Raw genomic sequence first — 16,867 nt, 5'->3', positions numbered from 1 at the left:
TGAATGAAGAGAAACAGAGGCTACAGTCTTGTGCAAAAGTGGGTGTGGAGAAATAGTTGCAAAGGATAGGACAGGCAAAGGCCACTGTGGATGATGCACAACCCTTCAGGGCCCCTCTCAGATCTGTCCTGGGCATTCACAGGCGGGAGTATTCTAGCAGATGTCCAGCAGGAAAATCAACATTTTCAAGGAACCTCTGATTATTACCTTACAGCTGGTGGATGACAGTATCTTGGAAAGTTCTTGTTTCCCTTAGGCTCTTATCTGATTTCAAGAGAGACAAAAGCACCATTTACAGCTAAAATGACAGGCAGCATAAGCAGCAAACCCACTCAACAATGCTCACTTCCGCTCTATGCTAGACCTGGGGGCTGCTCACAAGGGCCCTGCCCAAAAAGCTGATGCAGCAAACTCCAGGACACCTAAGTGACCAGAACACAACGGGAACAGTGCTTTGCTATCTATATTACTTCACAGAGCATGGAAAGGGTTTTACTGTGAAGAGATTTTACATGCATTACCTGGTTTTTGATTTGCACTATGGCACTGTGATTAGAGCAACAACTTTTAGTCATTTCTTTTATGGACGAAAAGACTAAACCCTTGAGTGGTTAAGTGGCTTGCCCAGTGTCACTCAGCTGGTTAAGAAAAAGGCTGAGGACTGAGTTTTTAAATTCTCATACTGCAGTTATTTCTAGGAGGCCACATAGTGGAAAAGTTTGCAGCTATGTACCCCTCTGACCCGGTAAGACCTCTCCTTCTTTCAAAAGTCATCACGGTGCTTTTGTTCCCTGACCTCCCTGAAGCAGGTTGGGAAAAGGGCGATAACCTGAGCCCATCAGCCAGTCTTCATGGGCCAGAGTCCCCCAAGCTTCCTTTCGACCCTTCCTTCTTGCCTTCATCCCAGGGAAATATCAGTATCTAAGTGACCCCACCACCAGCCACCAAGGACATTTCTGATTGGACTCTGTGGTCTAATCCTGGTTCTTTCTCTATTGGAAGGGAAATACAGCAGAGGAAAATCCCCAGTGTGTCCCAGACAGTATTCAAATGTATTCATTAAGTGATAAAATATTGGTTCAAAGCCAGGGACTCATCATCATTATCACTGTCATTATCAATAAGTGCTGGAATTAGAAGGAACATAGAAGACTCTCTGTCTTCAGGGAATTTCTTGTAAACAGGGGCATCGTAGGGAGATTTTTAAACAGAAAATCTCCACACTCTGTGATTGCTGAGGGGCAAAACCGAGTCAAGGTGCAATGGGAACCGAGAGGAAAAGGGGCCATGATATCCCTGGGGGTCTAATGAATAAATTCCCTGAATGCAGACCCCTTGTGAGGTTGAGGCCACGTGTATGTACATGTGTGGAACATTCTGAAGGAGGTTCATTATATATAAATGGATCTTACTTAATCTTTTAGAATTATGCTTGGGGCTACAGGGTCACCCACATTTCTATGGCCAGGATTGACCAAAGAATTAAGTAGTTGAATAAGACATTCAGTGACAATTTTGACTTTATCATGTCCTTGGGGCATGGTGCTCTGATCTGCTTTATAATCAGAGTTAAATGCAAACACAATTTGTTGAATGCTTACGCTATGTCAGCTAGTCTGGGCGCTCAGGTAATTTCTGTGAACAAAACAGAAAAACGAGGCTTATATTCCAGTGGTGTAAGTTGGAGATCATCTCAAATGACATATGCTTCCCTTGAGCAGTGGTTCCCAAGCTGCCCATCAGAATCACTGGGGACCTTTCAAAAAATTCCCAAACCTGGCCAACCCAGGCCAAATTCAGAATCTCATGGGTGGCTTATAATTTTTTAAGTTCCCTAGGTGATTCTCATGTGCAAGGTGGGTTGAAAACCACTGCCCTCAAAATTCTGGTGGACTTCCCTAAGGAGGCATGTCTTCCCCGCTCCACTTCCAACCACCCTTCGAAAATCATTTACATAATTCACAGATGAAGAAACCCAGACCTAAAGGCTCAGAGTGACATGTCCAAAAAAAAGGGGGCACATCGAGAAGGTCACCAGGCCAGAATTTGAACCTAGGTCTTCTGATTTTAAGCCTAGTGTGTTTTTTATCATGTTGAAAGAGTTAAGAAAACTGAATATTGTTATTGCCTATAGCAAAAATCTGAGGGGCTCCCCAGGGGAGAGAGGAGATTGTCTGCAAGCCTCCTTGTCTCTTCCTGTCACTCATTAAAAACTTTAGCACCTGGACCAGTCTTCATTCTTCTAAGAAATATGAATATCCAGGGGCACATTCAGCAAAGAGCCCACTGAATGGGCTCTTTCCTGGGACCCCCTCACTGCCAATATATGTTTTCTGCACTCCATCTCCGCCATCCACTCCCGCGGCCACCCGCTGGACATCACTGCTACTGCTACTTCAAATAAGAACTTCTCCATTGAGAAAGACTCTCCTTCAGTGCATAGGCTTGAGGTCCCTCGCTGAAACCGTTCTCCAATCTCAGCAGCCTTGGTCAGATCACCAATATACTCACTTGCTTTTTTCTTTTTCAGTACCTCCCTCTTTCATTTCTCTTCATGCCTGGTTTGCATCCCTTGGGCCATCATTTTCATCATTATGGGGCAAGTACCATATTTGTAACTCCCATGCCCACTTCTCTAAACACTCTTTCCCTCGAACACCAGCTGACACTCTTGCTGTTATGAACGTCTGAAGCCCTCTTCCCCCACCATTTTGTCCAATTCCTAATCATCCTTTAAGTTTCAGTTTAATTACTTCAAGAGGTCCTCCCTGACCCTTCAGTCTAAAGGAGGGACCCCCGTGTTACACCATTCCTTCTCAATTCTTATCATAAGTTGTATTTGTACATGTATTTCGGTGCTTTGTTTAACATCTCTTTCCCTGCCAGGCATGGGCATGGGGCTGTATGTTTTGATTACTGCTATATCCCCAGTGATTGACACACTTCTGGCACATAACAGTTACTTTATAAGTACATGAATGAATGAATGAATGAATGAATTTATTCATTCAAAGTCACCCAGAGTTATTTAGTGGCAGAGCCACAACTTACCCATTTGACTACGGTTTGACCTTTGAGATGATTTTTGCGATTAATTTTTGCAATTGAGCCCCCTCAGATGCTCATTTGCATGGGCCCTATTGACTGGACTCTGCCAGAGGTAGAGTTTGCCCAGTAGTGAATCCTAGAACCCCATGTGTTCTACATGATAGCATCAACCAATTGTCCATGGGGATGAGTTATGAACCCAAGAGGCCAGAGTGCATTGCAGCGGGGTTGAGGGTTACACATTTTAAGAAGCTACGCCTCTGGCTCTGCTGTCAGCCCTAGAGATGGCACCTTTAATTCTTTCCTAGACTAGGCCAAGGGTGCCTTGCTTAATGTGTCATTTCTCTAATCCAGTAGTAAGTGGGTCTTTTACATGCAATTTTAAACCTTTCTTCACATAAAATGTTTCTTTACATAGAAGGACCTTATAATTCCTGAATGTCCTCAACTGCTCTTGAAAAGGTCACCTTCAGACTGGCCCCCAGCTTTCATATGAGTCATTATGCTAACATTTTTCCCTATAGGTTACTTGAGATCCCTCAGAAATCTCAAACATGTGTTACTACTTTGAATATTTATTTAGTTTCTGAAGGAGAAGGCTGAGCTAGAGACCTGGAGAATGAAATAAGGTATTAGTATCTACTGCCTTAATTGGTTAATTGATTGAGCACAAATGGGAGGCTGACTGTGCTCAGAGTTTTATAGAGAGTAACAAGATGAATGAGTTGGAAAGTTTGGGCAATTGGCCATCCGAAGAGAACTAGGGAAGAAAGGTCCCGTTTGTTGTCTGCGTGGTGTCCCACCAAGGACAGCACATGACAAGTACGTCTGTCACTCACAGGTGTCCAAATGGAACACACAGTTGGGTAGCCTTCTGTAACTACCACTTTCAAGTAGCCTGTGTAACAATGGCTTCCAATCTCACACTGATTTTGATGCTTGAGCCCTTACCCTCTAGAGATCTAATGAAGAGTAACTGGAGAAGTTGGATGTCTGTAGCATCAAAAGGCTCTCCAGGTGAATCTGAAGCTCTGCTGGCATTGGGCGTTTGCCACCTTCATAGACATCTCTGAGCAGGAGGCCTTTGGTGATTTAGGTAACTGATGGTATATATTTTTTTTAGTGTCAGAATCATCTAGTCCCTGCACTTTAGAGTCCAGTGTTTCACAAACACACAAAGAATATAAATCTATTGACAAACACACGGTTGCCTTTGTTGCTTGGAATTTGCTGCCCAGTGCTGGCCTAATATATAATCCATAAACTTAGACATCCACTCAACAAGCAATGCTCTTCAAGCCCCAGGGAAGCTCTGTAGTGTCAGGGGCAGGCCTGCATGACAGCACAGAAATCCAGGTCTTTTCTGAGGATAAGTCTCTAGGCCCCACATCACACATGTTCCTTTTTACCCTTAGCCTATCCTCTTTTTCTGCCTCACAAACCAGCTAGGCTATCTTTTAGCTCTGCTACGATGTTTTGATAAAAAAAGGAATGATCCACTGGAAGTTCATTTTCAGAAGATCTGTTGTCTTTTGATAAAGAACCCAGGGAGAAACCAACTAGTGAAAGCTGTAGCTTTGTTGGGGCTGTTAGTCTTTATTGAACCATGAATTCCCCTGGACGGAGGCCTAAGCAGAAATCCCTCATTCTTTACATAAATAAACAAATAAATAAAATACTTTGGCTGGTACCTAATAAAAACACACACAGGCAAATCAAGTTTAGCACATATTCTGGAAACTCCCAGCTTTCAAACTTCAATAGGATAGTCAGTCGTAGGGTATCCAGCCCAATTAAGGCATATACACAAAATCCCCTTTTAGCTTAAAAAATAACGAATAACAGGGTCTTTTTCTTTATTCTAGACCCTTTGATTGTGGTTTAGTGGCTAAGACTGAGATTAGTGAAGAGAAATATTACTAATCTGAAAACTTTTTTCTTGGGAGGAAAATGCCATGAAGTATCAAAATGTCCTAAGCAATTATTCAAACAACACAAAACAAAACAACCAGGCTAAAGATGATCTTCTAGCAAAGGATTTTGCCATGCTTGACTTCTGTGCTTATTTTGAAAGGAATGAGGGAAAATAGATGGGCATCATACCCCCACTCTGGCCATATGGTTTTAGTTTTATTTGGATCAGTTTGAACAGAAACTTTGAAAAGCAGAGACGACAGACACAAAGAAAGAGAAAGAAAAAGGAAGAAAGAAAGAGAAAAGAAAAGAAAACAAAGAAAAGAAAAGGGAAGAAAAGCAGCGATTGTTCAGATTTCCGGCTTTCAAATAATGCCAAACCAGGATATATGCCCAGGCTATTTTGGTCTCAAGGCCCAAGGACAAAATCACATAATGAAGAATCCCCAGCAGACATAACTTACTTTTAGTGGCATGCATTTCCCATTTTGAGTTTAGAAACTCTGGTCTAATGTGACAGAGGTACAGATTTTAAGATCTTTGGGGCCCTTTTGCTTTTCTTCAAAAGCACATCATGCTGTGATTCTCATGGCGGGTGGTTTTGCTCCTCCTAGGTGCATTCGACAATGTCTGGAGACGTTTTTGGTTGTCACAGATTGGAGATGGGAGTGGGTGGGGATGTGGAGTGGGCATTTTCTAGTCTGGAGAAATCAGAGATACAGCTAAACATCCTACAATGCTCAGAACAACCAAAAAATATCTGGCCCAAAATGTCAATAATGCCAAGAATGAGAAACCCTGATGTAATGGGCCCCCTTAGCCGACTACAGAAGTTACTGTGTGATGGACACACTCCCCGGGAAGACAGAGATTAAATAATTACAGCTATTATTCATTGATGGTTACTTGTGTACCAGATGCTTCATGCACATTAACATTTTAAATTAATAGACTTTAATTTTCAGTGCAGTTTTAGGTTTACAGAAAAATTGCATAGCAAGTTCTCATATGACACCACATCCACCCCTCAGTTTTTCTCTCACTGACATCTTGCATTACTGTGGTATATATACTACAATTGATGAACCAATACTGATATATTATTATTAACTGAAGTCCATAGTTTACATTAGGGTTCACTGTTTGTGTTGTAGATTCTATGGGTTGTGACAAATGTATAATGTCACGTGTCCACCATTATAGTATCAAAAAAAGTAGTTTCTTATCCCTAAAATCCTTTGAGCTTCTCACATTCTTGCCTCCTTTCCTCCCCTCAAATCCTTGGCAACTACTAATCTTTTTACTGTCTCCATAGTTCTGCCTTTTCTAGAATGTCATTTAATTGGAATCACATAGCATGTAGTCTTTTCAAATTGGCTTCTTTCACTTAGTAATATGCACTTGAGCTTCTTCCAAGTCTTTGTGAGTTGGTAGTTCATTTAGTCTTAGCATTAATAATATTCCATTATATGGATATACCACATTTTGTTTATCCATTCACTATTAAAGGGCATCTTGGTTGCCTCAAAATTTTGGCAGTTATGATGAATACAACTTCTATAAACATTTGTGTGCAGGTTTTGTGTGGAAATAAAATTTCAGCTTATTTGGGTAAGTATCAAGAAGTGCAATTGCTAGACTGTATGATAAGACTATGTTTAGTTTTCTGAGAAACTGCATACTCTCTTCCAAAGGAGCTTTGCCATTCTGCATTCTCATTAGCAATGAATGAGGGTTCTGTTGCTCCACATCATTGCCAGCATTTGATATTGTCAGTGTTCTGGATTTTGGCCATTCTAATAGGTGTGTAGTAGTATCTCAGTGTGGTTTTAATTTGCAAATTCCTTGATGACATAAGATATTGAGCATCTTTTTATATGTTTCTTTTTTGTCATCTGTATATCTTCTTTGGTGACGTGTCCAGACATTTTGCCCATTTAGAAATTTGGATTGTTTATTTTCTTATTGTAGTTTTAAGAATTCTTTGTATATTTTGGACACTGATCTTTTATCAGATATGTGTTTTACAAAGATTTTCTCTCAATCTGTGGATTTTGTTTTCCTTTTCTTAATAGTATCTTTCACAGAGCAGGAGTTTTTAATTTTTATAACATCTAACTTATCAATGTTTTCTTTTAAAGGTCATGCTGTTGGTGTTGTGTCTGAAAAGTAATTGCCCACTTGAAGGTCACTTAGATTTCCTCTTATGTTTTCTTCTAGGAGTTTTATAGTTTTGTGTTTCGCATTTAGGTTGATGATCCATTTTGAGTTAATTTTTGTGAAAAATGTAAGATCTGCGTCTACATTGATTTATTGAATGTTCCTTGTGTACCAGAACATTTCATGTCTCTATATATTATTTATTTATTTATTTATTTATTTATTTATTTATTTTAGATGGAGTCTTGCTCTGTTGCCAAGACTGGAGTGCAGTGGTATGACCTCGGCTCACTGCAACCTCCACCTCCCAGGTTCAAGGGATTCTCCTGCCTCAGCCTCCTAAGTAGCTGGGATTATAGGTGTATGCCACCATGCCTGGCTAATTTTTGTATTTTTAGTAGAGACAGGGTTTTGTTATGTTGGCCAGCCTGGTCTTGAACTCCTGACCTCAAGTAATTCATCTGGCTTGGCCTCCCAAAGTGCTGGGATTATAGCGTAAGCCATTGCGCCCAGCCAATGTACATTATTTTTAATCCTCATACTTCTTTTCAAGATTGGTACTTTCATCATTTTAAACTTGAGGAAGTAGAGGCTTAGAGGATTAAATATCATACCTAATTTAATTATGTACTAAGTGACAGAGGTGAGATTGCAGTTAGGTGTGTCTTGAGTCTGACTCCCAAAACCATAATCTTTCTACAACACTATGCTCTCTTTCAAACTGAAACAAAGATCCTTTTTGGAATGGGTTTGTAAAGTCTAATCTTTCACTCTAAAAATCCATATCCATTTCCGGGCAAAATTAATTTTGAAATTAAATAGCTATTTTAAGCTATACTAGAATACTGAGACCCACACTGTATAACAGAAATTCAGGTCTTGACTTATCCAATAAGCTACAATGTATGCAATTAAGTAATTCAAGAAGAGACCACAAAACACTAGTGTGGACCCTCAAAATGTTGTGAATGAGACGTTTCAATAACAAAGATGCATTAAAGTACGTTACCTAACAAGTACCTGGAGGTAGGGAATCCAGTCCAACAACATCATCAGAGACACTTGCTTTCTCTCACGTTGAGTTCTATAATTCTTAGTGGGCTACGCTTCTGTCCTCGTGCTTGTTGGTTCATGATGGAAAAAATGGTTGGTCCATTCATCACAGCTATACTCTACACGGAAAGAAGGGGAAGAGAATGGCACCTGCCTCCTTCTATTTATTTTATCTGGAAAGAGAGACCCACTGATATGGTTTGGCTGTGTCTCCACCCAAATCTCATCTTGAATTGTAGTTCCCATAATCCCCACATGTCATGGGAGGGACCCAGTGGGAGGTGATTGAATCATGGGGGCAATTACCCTCATGCTGTTCTTGTGATAGTGAGTGAGTTCTCACAAGATTTGATGATTTTATAAGCGATTTTTCCCCCTTTTGCTCAGCACTTCTTCCTGCCACCATGTGAAGAGGGACATGTTTGCCTTCTACCATGATTATAAGTTTTCTGAGGCCCCTCCAGCCATGTTGAACTGTGAGTCAATTAAATCTCTTTCCTTTATAAATTACCCAGTCTTGGATATGTGTTTATTAGCAGTGTGAAAATGGACTAATACACCCTCTCACAAACTTTCCTTTACATCTCACTGTGTTACACGGCTGCTTTTAGGTATTCTAGACTCTATAATAGAGGCTGGCAAGAAACTAGGGGGCTGAAAAAAGGTGTTGAATGTATCCACTTAAAAATATCTGTGGCTGGGCATGATGGCTCATGCCTGTAATCCAGTCACTTTGGGAGGCCGAGGTGTGTGGATCACTTTAGGCCAGGAGTTCGAGACCAGCCTGGTCAACATGGTGAAACCCTGTGTCTACTAAAAAACACCAAAATTTCCTGGACATGATGGCACATACCTGCAATCCCAGCTACAGAGGAGGCTGAGGCATGAGAATCCCTTGAACCTTGGAGGCGGAGGTTGTAGTGAGCCGAGATCATGACACTGCACTCCAGCCTGTGTGACAGAGTTAAACTCTGTCTCAAAAAAAAAAAAAAAAAAAAAAAAAAAAATTGCCTTGGGAACCTCTTATCATAAAAGAGTCCTTCTCTTTCATCCTATCTCTTGCCCAACCTGTTCCTGTGTATAAAACCCCCAGCACAATGACTGCTTAAACTTCCCATCCAATTCTGGTTTCTCTAATCATTAAGTACAGTTTTCTCGGACTATATATATTTACTTAGAGAACCACTGGAACTGCCCACAGAACCTCAGTAAAGAAGCTAGATTGGTGAAATGGGAACTGCTACTTTAGAGAAAGAGGACCACCATTGGCTGTCGCATCGTCACGTAGAAGTCATTCAGTTCAATGAATTCATAAGCACCACGTTAGTGCCAGGGAACACATCAAGAACAAAGAAGAGAAATATATACCAAGGGAAAAGGGATCAAATTGTTACACTAAATCTCAAAAAAGCTTTCCTTTTCTCTATGGTCATCTCCAATACCCAGTAGAGTACACACTCAGATGCATTTTGGAAGTCCTACCCAGAGTAAGCAGAGAAGAGAAAGAAAAGAAAAGACATCCAAATAAAAAAAGAGGAAGTTAAATTATCTCTCTTCACTGACAATAAGTTTCCATACCTTGAAAACCCTGAATATTCTGCCAAAGGACTTTTAGACATGATAAATGACTTCAGCAAAGTCTCAGGATACAAAATCAACATACAAAAATCAGTAGCATTTCTCTATGCCAATAATGTTCAAACTGAGAATCAAATCAAGAATGCAGTCCCATTTACAATAGACACACACACACACACACACACACACACACACACACACACAGAGCTAAGAATACATGTAACCAAGGAGGTGAAACATCTCTACAAGGAGAACGCTGAAAGATTCCATCACTGCTGAAAGAAATCATAGATGACACAAACAAATAAAAAAGCATTCCATGCTTATGGTTTGTAAGAGTCAATATTGTTAAGATAAAGTAATCTACATATTCAATGTTATTTCCATCAAATTACCAACATCATTTTTCACAGAATCAGAAAAACTTATTCCTAAATTCATATGTAACCAAAAAAGAGCCCAAATAGCCAGGGTAATCCTAAGCAAAAAGAATGAAGCTGGAGGTATCACATTACCCAACTTTAAACTATGCTACGAGGCCACAGTAACCAAAACATTATGGTACTGGTACAAAAATAGACCTATAGACCAATGGAATAGAACAGAGACTCTTGAAATAAAGCTGCACAGCTAAAGAATACCCTATCCAATAAATGGTGGTTGGATAATTGGCTAACCATATGCAGAAGAATGAAACTGGACCCCTACCTCAAACTATATACAAAAATTAACTCAAGATGGATTAAAGACTTAAATGCAAGACCTTACACTATAAAAATCCTAGAAGAAAACTTAGGTAATACTCTTCCAGACACTGGCCTAGGCAAAGGATTTGTGATGAAGACCCCAATACAACACAACAAAAAAATAGACAAATGGGACTTAATTAAACTAAAGAATTTCTGCACAGCAAAAGAAACTATGAACAGAGTAAACAGACAATCTACAGAATGAGATAAAATATTTGCACACTATGCATCTGATAAAGGGCTAATATCCAGAATCTAAGGAACATAAATAAATCAACAAGAAAAAAACAAATAACCCCATTAAAAAGTGGGCAAAGGACATGAACAGACATTTCTTGAATGAAGAAATACAAGTGACCAAGAAACATGAAAAAATGCTCAACATCACTAATAATCAGAAAGATGCAAATCAAAATCACATGAGATGCCATCTCATACCAGTCAGAATGGCTATTACTAAGAAGTCAAAAAATAACAGATGTTGATGAGGTTGCAGAGAAAAGGGAATGCTTATACAATGTTGTTGGGAAGGCAAATTAGTTCAGCCCCCATGGAAGGCAGTTTGGAGATTTCTCAGAGAACCAAAAATAGAATTACCATTTGACCCAACAATCCCATTACGGGCTATATACCCAAAGGAAAATAAACTGTTCTACCAAAGAGACAACTGCACTTGTATGTTTATCACAGCACTATTCACAACATCAAAGACATGGAATTAACACATGTGTTTATAAACAGTGGATTGGATGAAGAAAATGTGGTACATATACATCATGGAATGCTACACAGCCACAAAAAAAAAGAATGAAATGTCCTTTGCAGCAACATGGATGCAGCTAGAGGCCATTATCCCAGGCAAATTAATGCAGAAACAGAAAATCAAATACCACATGTTCTCACCTAAAAGTGAGAGTTAAACATTGGGTACACATGGGTGCAAAGATGGGAACAACAGACACGGGGGACTCCAAAAGCAGGGAGAGTGGGAGGGGGCAAAGGTTTAAAAATTACCCATTGGGTACTATTTTGGCTACTTGGGTGACAGGATCATTAAAAGCCCAAATCTCAGCATCACACAATATATCCAATAACAAACCTCCACATGTACCTGCTGAATCTAAAATTTAAAAACAAGAAACTAATGTATTTCATCATCCAACCTGATATATACACATATCTTTTTATATTCTCACAGGCAGTTAGTACTTACAGCATGTGGACCATTATATGAGTTCAGCACTAAGACTACAAGTGACCTGATACTGAACCAAGAATGTCTTACTAGGTCTATGCCAGAGACATTTAAAATCCAGTGCAAGACCACTGCTTGGATATATCAGTGTAAGTGTGAGCACGTTAGTGGGGGCACAATATTGTGAAGCAGAATGATTTTTTATAAGTACAGAACACAGTACATTCCTTTTCTCAAGAAGCCTACCTTTTAATTGGGGAGGTCACTCACTCACACTGACAAGTTGAAGGGGGGCAGTGGGAATATAAATGCTAAAGAGATACACGGAGGGGCGATCATAAACTTGGATGGGATTAATCAAGTCTTTTAGCAAGAGGTAAAATTTTCAATTATACTGATAAACGCAAGACTGCTTTTGTAGTTCAATTTGATTTCAAAGAGCTTAATTAAGAGAGTTAAACATGATGGAGGATATGGTAGACAGACAAAAAAGGAAGCAATCGTGCCTGTTGGATAAATTCATCAGTACACCCTCAGGGCCTGCCCAGGAAGAATCTCTAAACAGGAAATGAATTAAAATGAAAAGCATGGCCACCAGAGAAGAAGAGCTCAAGGGGCAGGATGAAGACAATTTGGCCCCTGGATCCTGTTGTTTCCCTAACACATTCCCTGACTGTCCTCCTGCCAATGGACCTGCTTTGTAGCATGAAGGTGTTTCCCCAGCACTAACAAATGGTGAAGATGCCAAAAAGGAATGAAGCTTTAGCCGTCAATCTTCACTATCATTCATTTCCTAAATCTGCTTGTTTTTCTGCTTGGCTTGAAGGGAGGAGGGTTTTTTTTTTTTTTTTTTTTTTTTTTTTTTTTTTTTTTCTGCAGAACAGCCTGGTGAGAGACTGTGGCTGTCTGAAGCGTAGAGGGGGACTCGCACTGCAGATGGCACCTGGTCTGAGTGTTTCAGCTGCAGCCAGCTGAAAGTCATATGGCCAGACAGGGCATTTCACATCCTTTAACTTCATTTTGGTTCAATCAGCATTGTCCAGTGCCTACACAGAGGTTGCCCTCTAATGTGGAGGCTGTGCTGGGCATTGGGGATTAAGAGGTGAGTGCAGCATGCTTGCCCTGTGGGGTTCACAGTGGAGTCTCTAATATAAGTGTCTGAACAATGGAGGTAGGAAACCAGGAGAACACAGTGAGGGGCTCACAGCCCCCCATGAGGGTCATGGGAGACTTGTGAGTGGGCAATAAGCATTGAGTGCCTGTAAACAGCACTTTTTAAGAATGAAAACAACTAAGCCTTTGTTTACTTATAGGAAAATAAAATGGGAATAGAAAATATCCTGTTACTAAAAAGACGATTGGCCGGGTGTGGTAGCTCACATGTGTAATCCTAGCACTTTCCAAGGCTGAGATGGGAGGATTGCTTAAGGCCGGCAGTTCAAGAGCAGCCTGGGCAACACAGATCCTGCCTACAAAATAAGTAGGTAAAAATTAGCTGGGTGTGGTGATGCATGCCTATAGTCCCAGCTACTCAAGAGTGTGAGACAGGAGGATGCCCTGAGCCCAGAAGTTTGAGGCTGTAGTGAGCGATGATAGCTCTACTGCACTCCAGCCTAGGTGACAGAGCAAGACTTTGTCTCCAACAAAACAAAAGAATAAGATGACTGGGTTGGGGAGGAGACTTTGAAAAAGTTATGAATTTGAAGCTACATAGTTCAACTGGTGAAAGCAATGAATAATCCCCAAACAATTCATTTATAGGTGCCACAACAGCAGATATGGCTACATTATACTTGAAACTAGAAGTTTTAAAGTGATAGATGGTAAGGCAGAGACAAGGAACCTAGAAACCCTATTAGCTAAGTAATACCTCTGGAAAAACATAGTATGGTATTGTAAGAAAGAATAATATAAATATGTATGGATGTGTTGGCTTTATTTTAGATGATAGAAATTCCCTGGGTTTGTGTTTCTATAAATGGATTATACTTTGGAAATTGTGCCTGAAGTCATAAAGTGGAGAGGAGCACAGACGAGCACAGAAAGGGACCTCAGCCAAAACTGGGATGAGGGTTTGCAAGTCACTGTGGTTTGACTTCCCCCAAGCCATCCTCAGACCCTTCCTCCTCTCCCTCCTCCCAGGAGGCAAGCAGAACAGTCATGCAGTCTCTTTCCCACCCTCCCTTGGAGCTGAGGATGGCCATTTCACCCATTTCTGCTAATTGAGGCATTAAGTAGATTTGCAGGAGGACTTTTGGGAAAGTTATTTTGCTTTCTGATTAAAAGGACAGAACCTTTCCCTTGCCTTTGATTCCAGCTTGAGATGCTGAATTGAGGACAAAATCTTACAACCATGAAGCAAAATCACAAGGACAAAAAACAACACTTAGAGGTTATGCAGCCCTCTAAAGGACCCGGGAAGGGACTACCTCAAGACTTCTTGTGAACATTACCACTGAAAACATGAATTTTTTGGTATATGCCAATAAAAACATTCTTAATTTCTATAGAAGGATTAAGAAAGATGCCAACTGGTAGAAGCAAGATTTTCTGATCTCAACCCCGCCCCTAATCATACGCCTTCCCCTTCACCATTTCAGTTAAGGTAGATGGATGTTCTACGACAGATACATAAAATATACGTGAATGTTGTCTGAAAGGAGATAAATAACTGATGTTTATTTTCTATTTAGGTATGCACAGCTTTTATTGACAAAGAAAAGAACTGAGGAAGGAACCGAATAGTAGATAAATAGATCACTGAGGAGAGTTATAGCATGTCCGCCTATGATGTCTTCAGTAGTTGCCGTCTTGTTGAGAGTTGGGATTGAATTACCCCATCTTTCAAGACCCACTTGCGCCGTCAGAGTAGGAGCATCTGAGCAAATGGGAAGGTTGTATTCTTGATTTCCTACACTTTGCTTCATTTTTCTGTTGGAGGTGAGCCCTGGATATTGGTGTTCTGTGTACCTCTTCTTCCTCTTCTGTCTGCCTTCCTCTGCTTTGACCTCTTTCTATCTCATCAATTCCTCACTCAACAAGTGTCCAACTGGCATCCCTACCTGCCCCTCACAGGGCACCTCTCTGCAATGGCACTGCTCTTCCTCCTTGTGTGCTTGCCTGTTCCCTCGCCTGGCTTCTCTCGCACTTTCTCTCCTTTCCCTCCTTTTTGTCCTTCTCATTTTGTTGTGTTGTCCCGCCCTCTCCTCTCCCCCTCTACTCCTTCCCTCTTTCTTTAAAGGAAAAGGACAGGTAATAAACCATGAAATTACACCTTCTATTGAAAATACTCATGATTGGTTAAGCAGATTACTGAGCAGAATTGGAAGTACCAAAGATGGTGATGAAATGATGAAATTCTCACACCCTCTACTTTTCATAAACTGACACGATTTAACCTTCTTCTACTTTAAAACCACAAAAGGAGAGAGACTTTCACTCCTGCTTCATGAGTCTCCTCTCTTCCACTCAGTTCCTGTCTTTATCCAGCCTCCTTCTTTGGAGGGTCATTTTGATCATCTGGAGTGGTAGACCGTGGAATCCACATTAAGACACCCATCAACGATCAGAGGTGATGACTTAGGCAAATTAAATCAGAGGTGATGACTTAGGCAAATTAAATCTCAGGGGCAAGGGCTCAGACATGGATTTTTTTTTTTTTTAATTCCCTAAGTAAATAAATTTGTAGCCAGATGTGAGAACCAATATTCTACCACATGCATTCTCAATATAACGCTGCCCATTACAATTGTGTAAGTTCAAGTTGGGCCAAGGATATAAGGAAACCCCACGTTGGTTTGAGAATGAAGCAGAAAAAAAACCTCCTCATGAGGGTATCAGGACTTCCCAAAAGGGTAAGAGGGGGCTGAGATGACAATGTGTAGGCGCTGCCCACGTTCAGGGGTATGCCCGAAGCTAAAATTATTTCCAAAAACCCCTACGTGACCACGGACAGCTCTGAACCTGTCATGCTTATATTTAGAAACAAAGCAGTACATACATGAAGGGATTCGATCAGACATAGTACAATTAAAAGAAATAGCTTATCTCTACCCTATAAAGAAAGGAAAATAAAGTACTATACACTAGTCATCTTGTTGAGAAGTACCCAGAAAATAAATAAACTTAAAAAAAAAAAAAAAAAAACACCTCAGTGGGAGCTAGCACAGCCATTTCTAGGGTGGGTAATTTTGCAAAGTTTTCCTAGGTAGTTTTAGTGAAACTTTTAGGAAGTTTTTGGTTCCATTTAATGATTCAAGTTTAGAGTCCTGGGGTGTGTGTGTGTGTGTGTGTGTGTTTGTGTGAGAGAGAGACAGAGAGAAAAAGAGAAAATGACTACAGAATGGATCTGATACACAGTTGGTGAGAGTCTATATGGGAACAACATCTCTGGAAGAGAATTTGGCAATGCTATTTAAAAAATGTAAAATTTTGCATTTGACTTCCAGAAACTTATTCTGAGGGAATCATCATAGGATGATAGAAAGTCATTAACTATTTATAACAACAAAATATTGAATACTGTACATATGCAATAAAACTGATTAATTATAATACATACAATGAAACATACAATGCATTCATCAAAAATAATGTGGCAGAAGAATTTTCAGTAATGTCAAAAAATGGTTACATACATAGTTTGTGAAAAATATTAGGTTGCATAACTGCATGTACAATATGACCTGTTTGTGTTAAAAATATGTATTCACTTCTAGAAAAAAGCCCAAATGAGTATAATATCAAAACATTTATGGTAGTTATTCACCAGAAAGCAAAATCTTTGAAAATAGGAAATAAGTAGTGCATTTAGAGCACATGGTAAGTCATTTAAAACTATATTGTTGAATTCTAATTAATTGTGTGATAGGATTATGGGCATTGTGATTTTCTTCTTATGTCTATTCTCTAAGTTTTCTGAATGAATAAATATTACTTAACTGAGAAAACAGACTGAAATTTATATATACTGACAGAGAAATGAAATAAATATATAAAATAAAATTGATTTTTTTAAAGTGGCAAAACAGCAGAATAATGAATACCTTTTGAGTCTTTAATGTATTTTTAAACACACACACACACACACACACACACACATCTTCAAAGTCACCCTTCAGATGACACAATTGTGTTTATGAAGAACCCAAAAGAATCCGTAGATATTAAA

General features: G+C 39.9%; 1 long non-coding RNA gene across 1 annotated transcript in view; it reads right to left on the bottom strand.

Annotated features, from left to right (window-relative positions):
• LOC105465702 (uncharacterized) overlaps positions 1-16,867 on the bottom strand; it is a 54,685-nt gene that overhangs the window by 26,855 nt on the left and 10,963 nt on the right. The window contains exons 2-3 of the long non-coding RNA XR_011623413.1: positions 9,029-9,146; positions 8,132-8,294 (exon numbers count right to left, since the gene is read on the bottom strand). This is a non-coding gene — a long non-coding RNA (uncharacterized lncRNA). The remainder of the gene's footprint in view (positions 1-8,131; positions 8,295-9,028; positions 9,147-16,867) is intronic.

Source organism: Macaca nemestrina, chromosome 5 (genome assembly GCF_043159975.1).
Source record: "Macaca nemestrina isolate mMacNem1 chromosome 5, mMacNem.hap1, whole genome shotgun sequence".
Lineage (NCBI taxonomy): Eukaryota > Metazoa > Chordata > Mammalia > Primates > Cercopithecidae > Macaca > Macaca nemestrina.
This window is presented reverse-complemented; position numbering and strand designations above follow the sequence as displayed.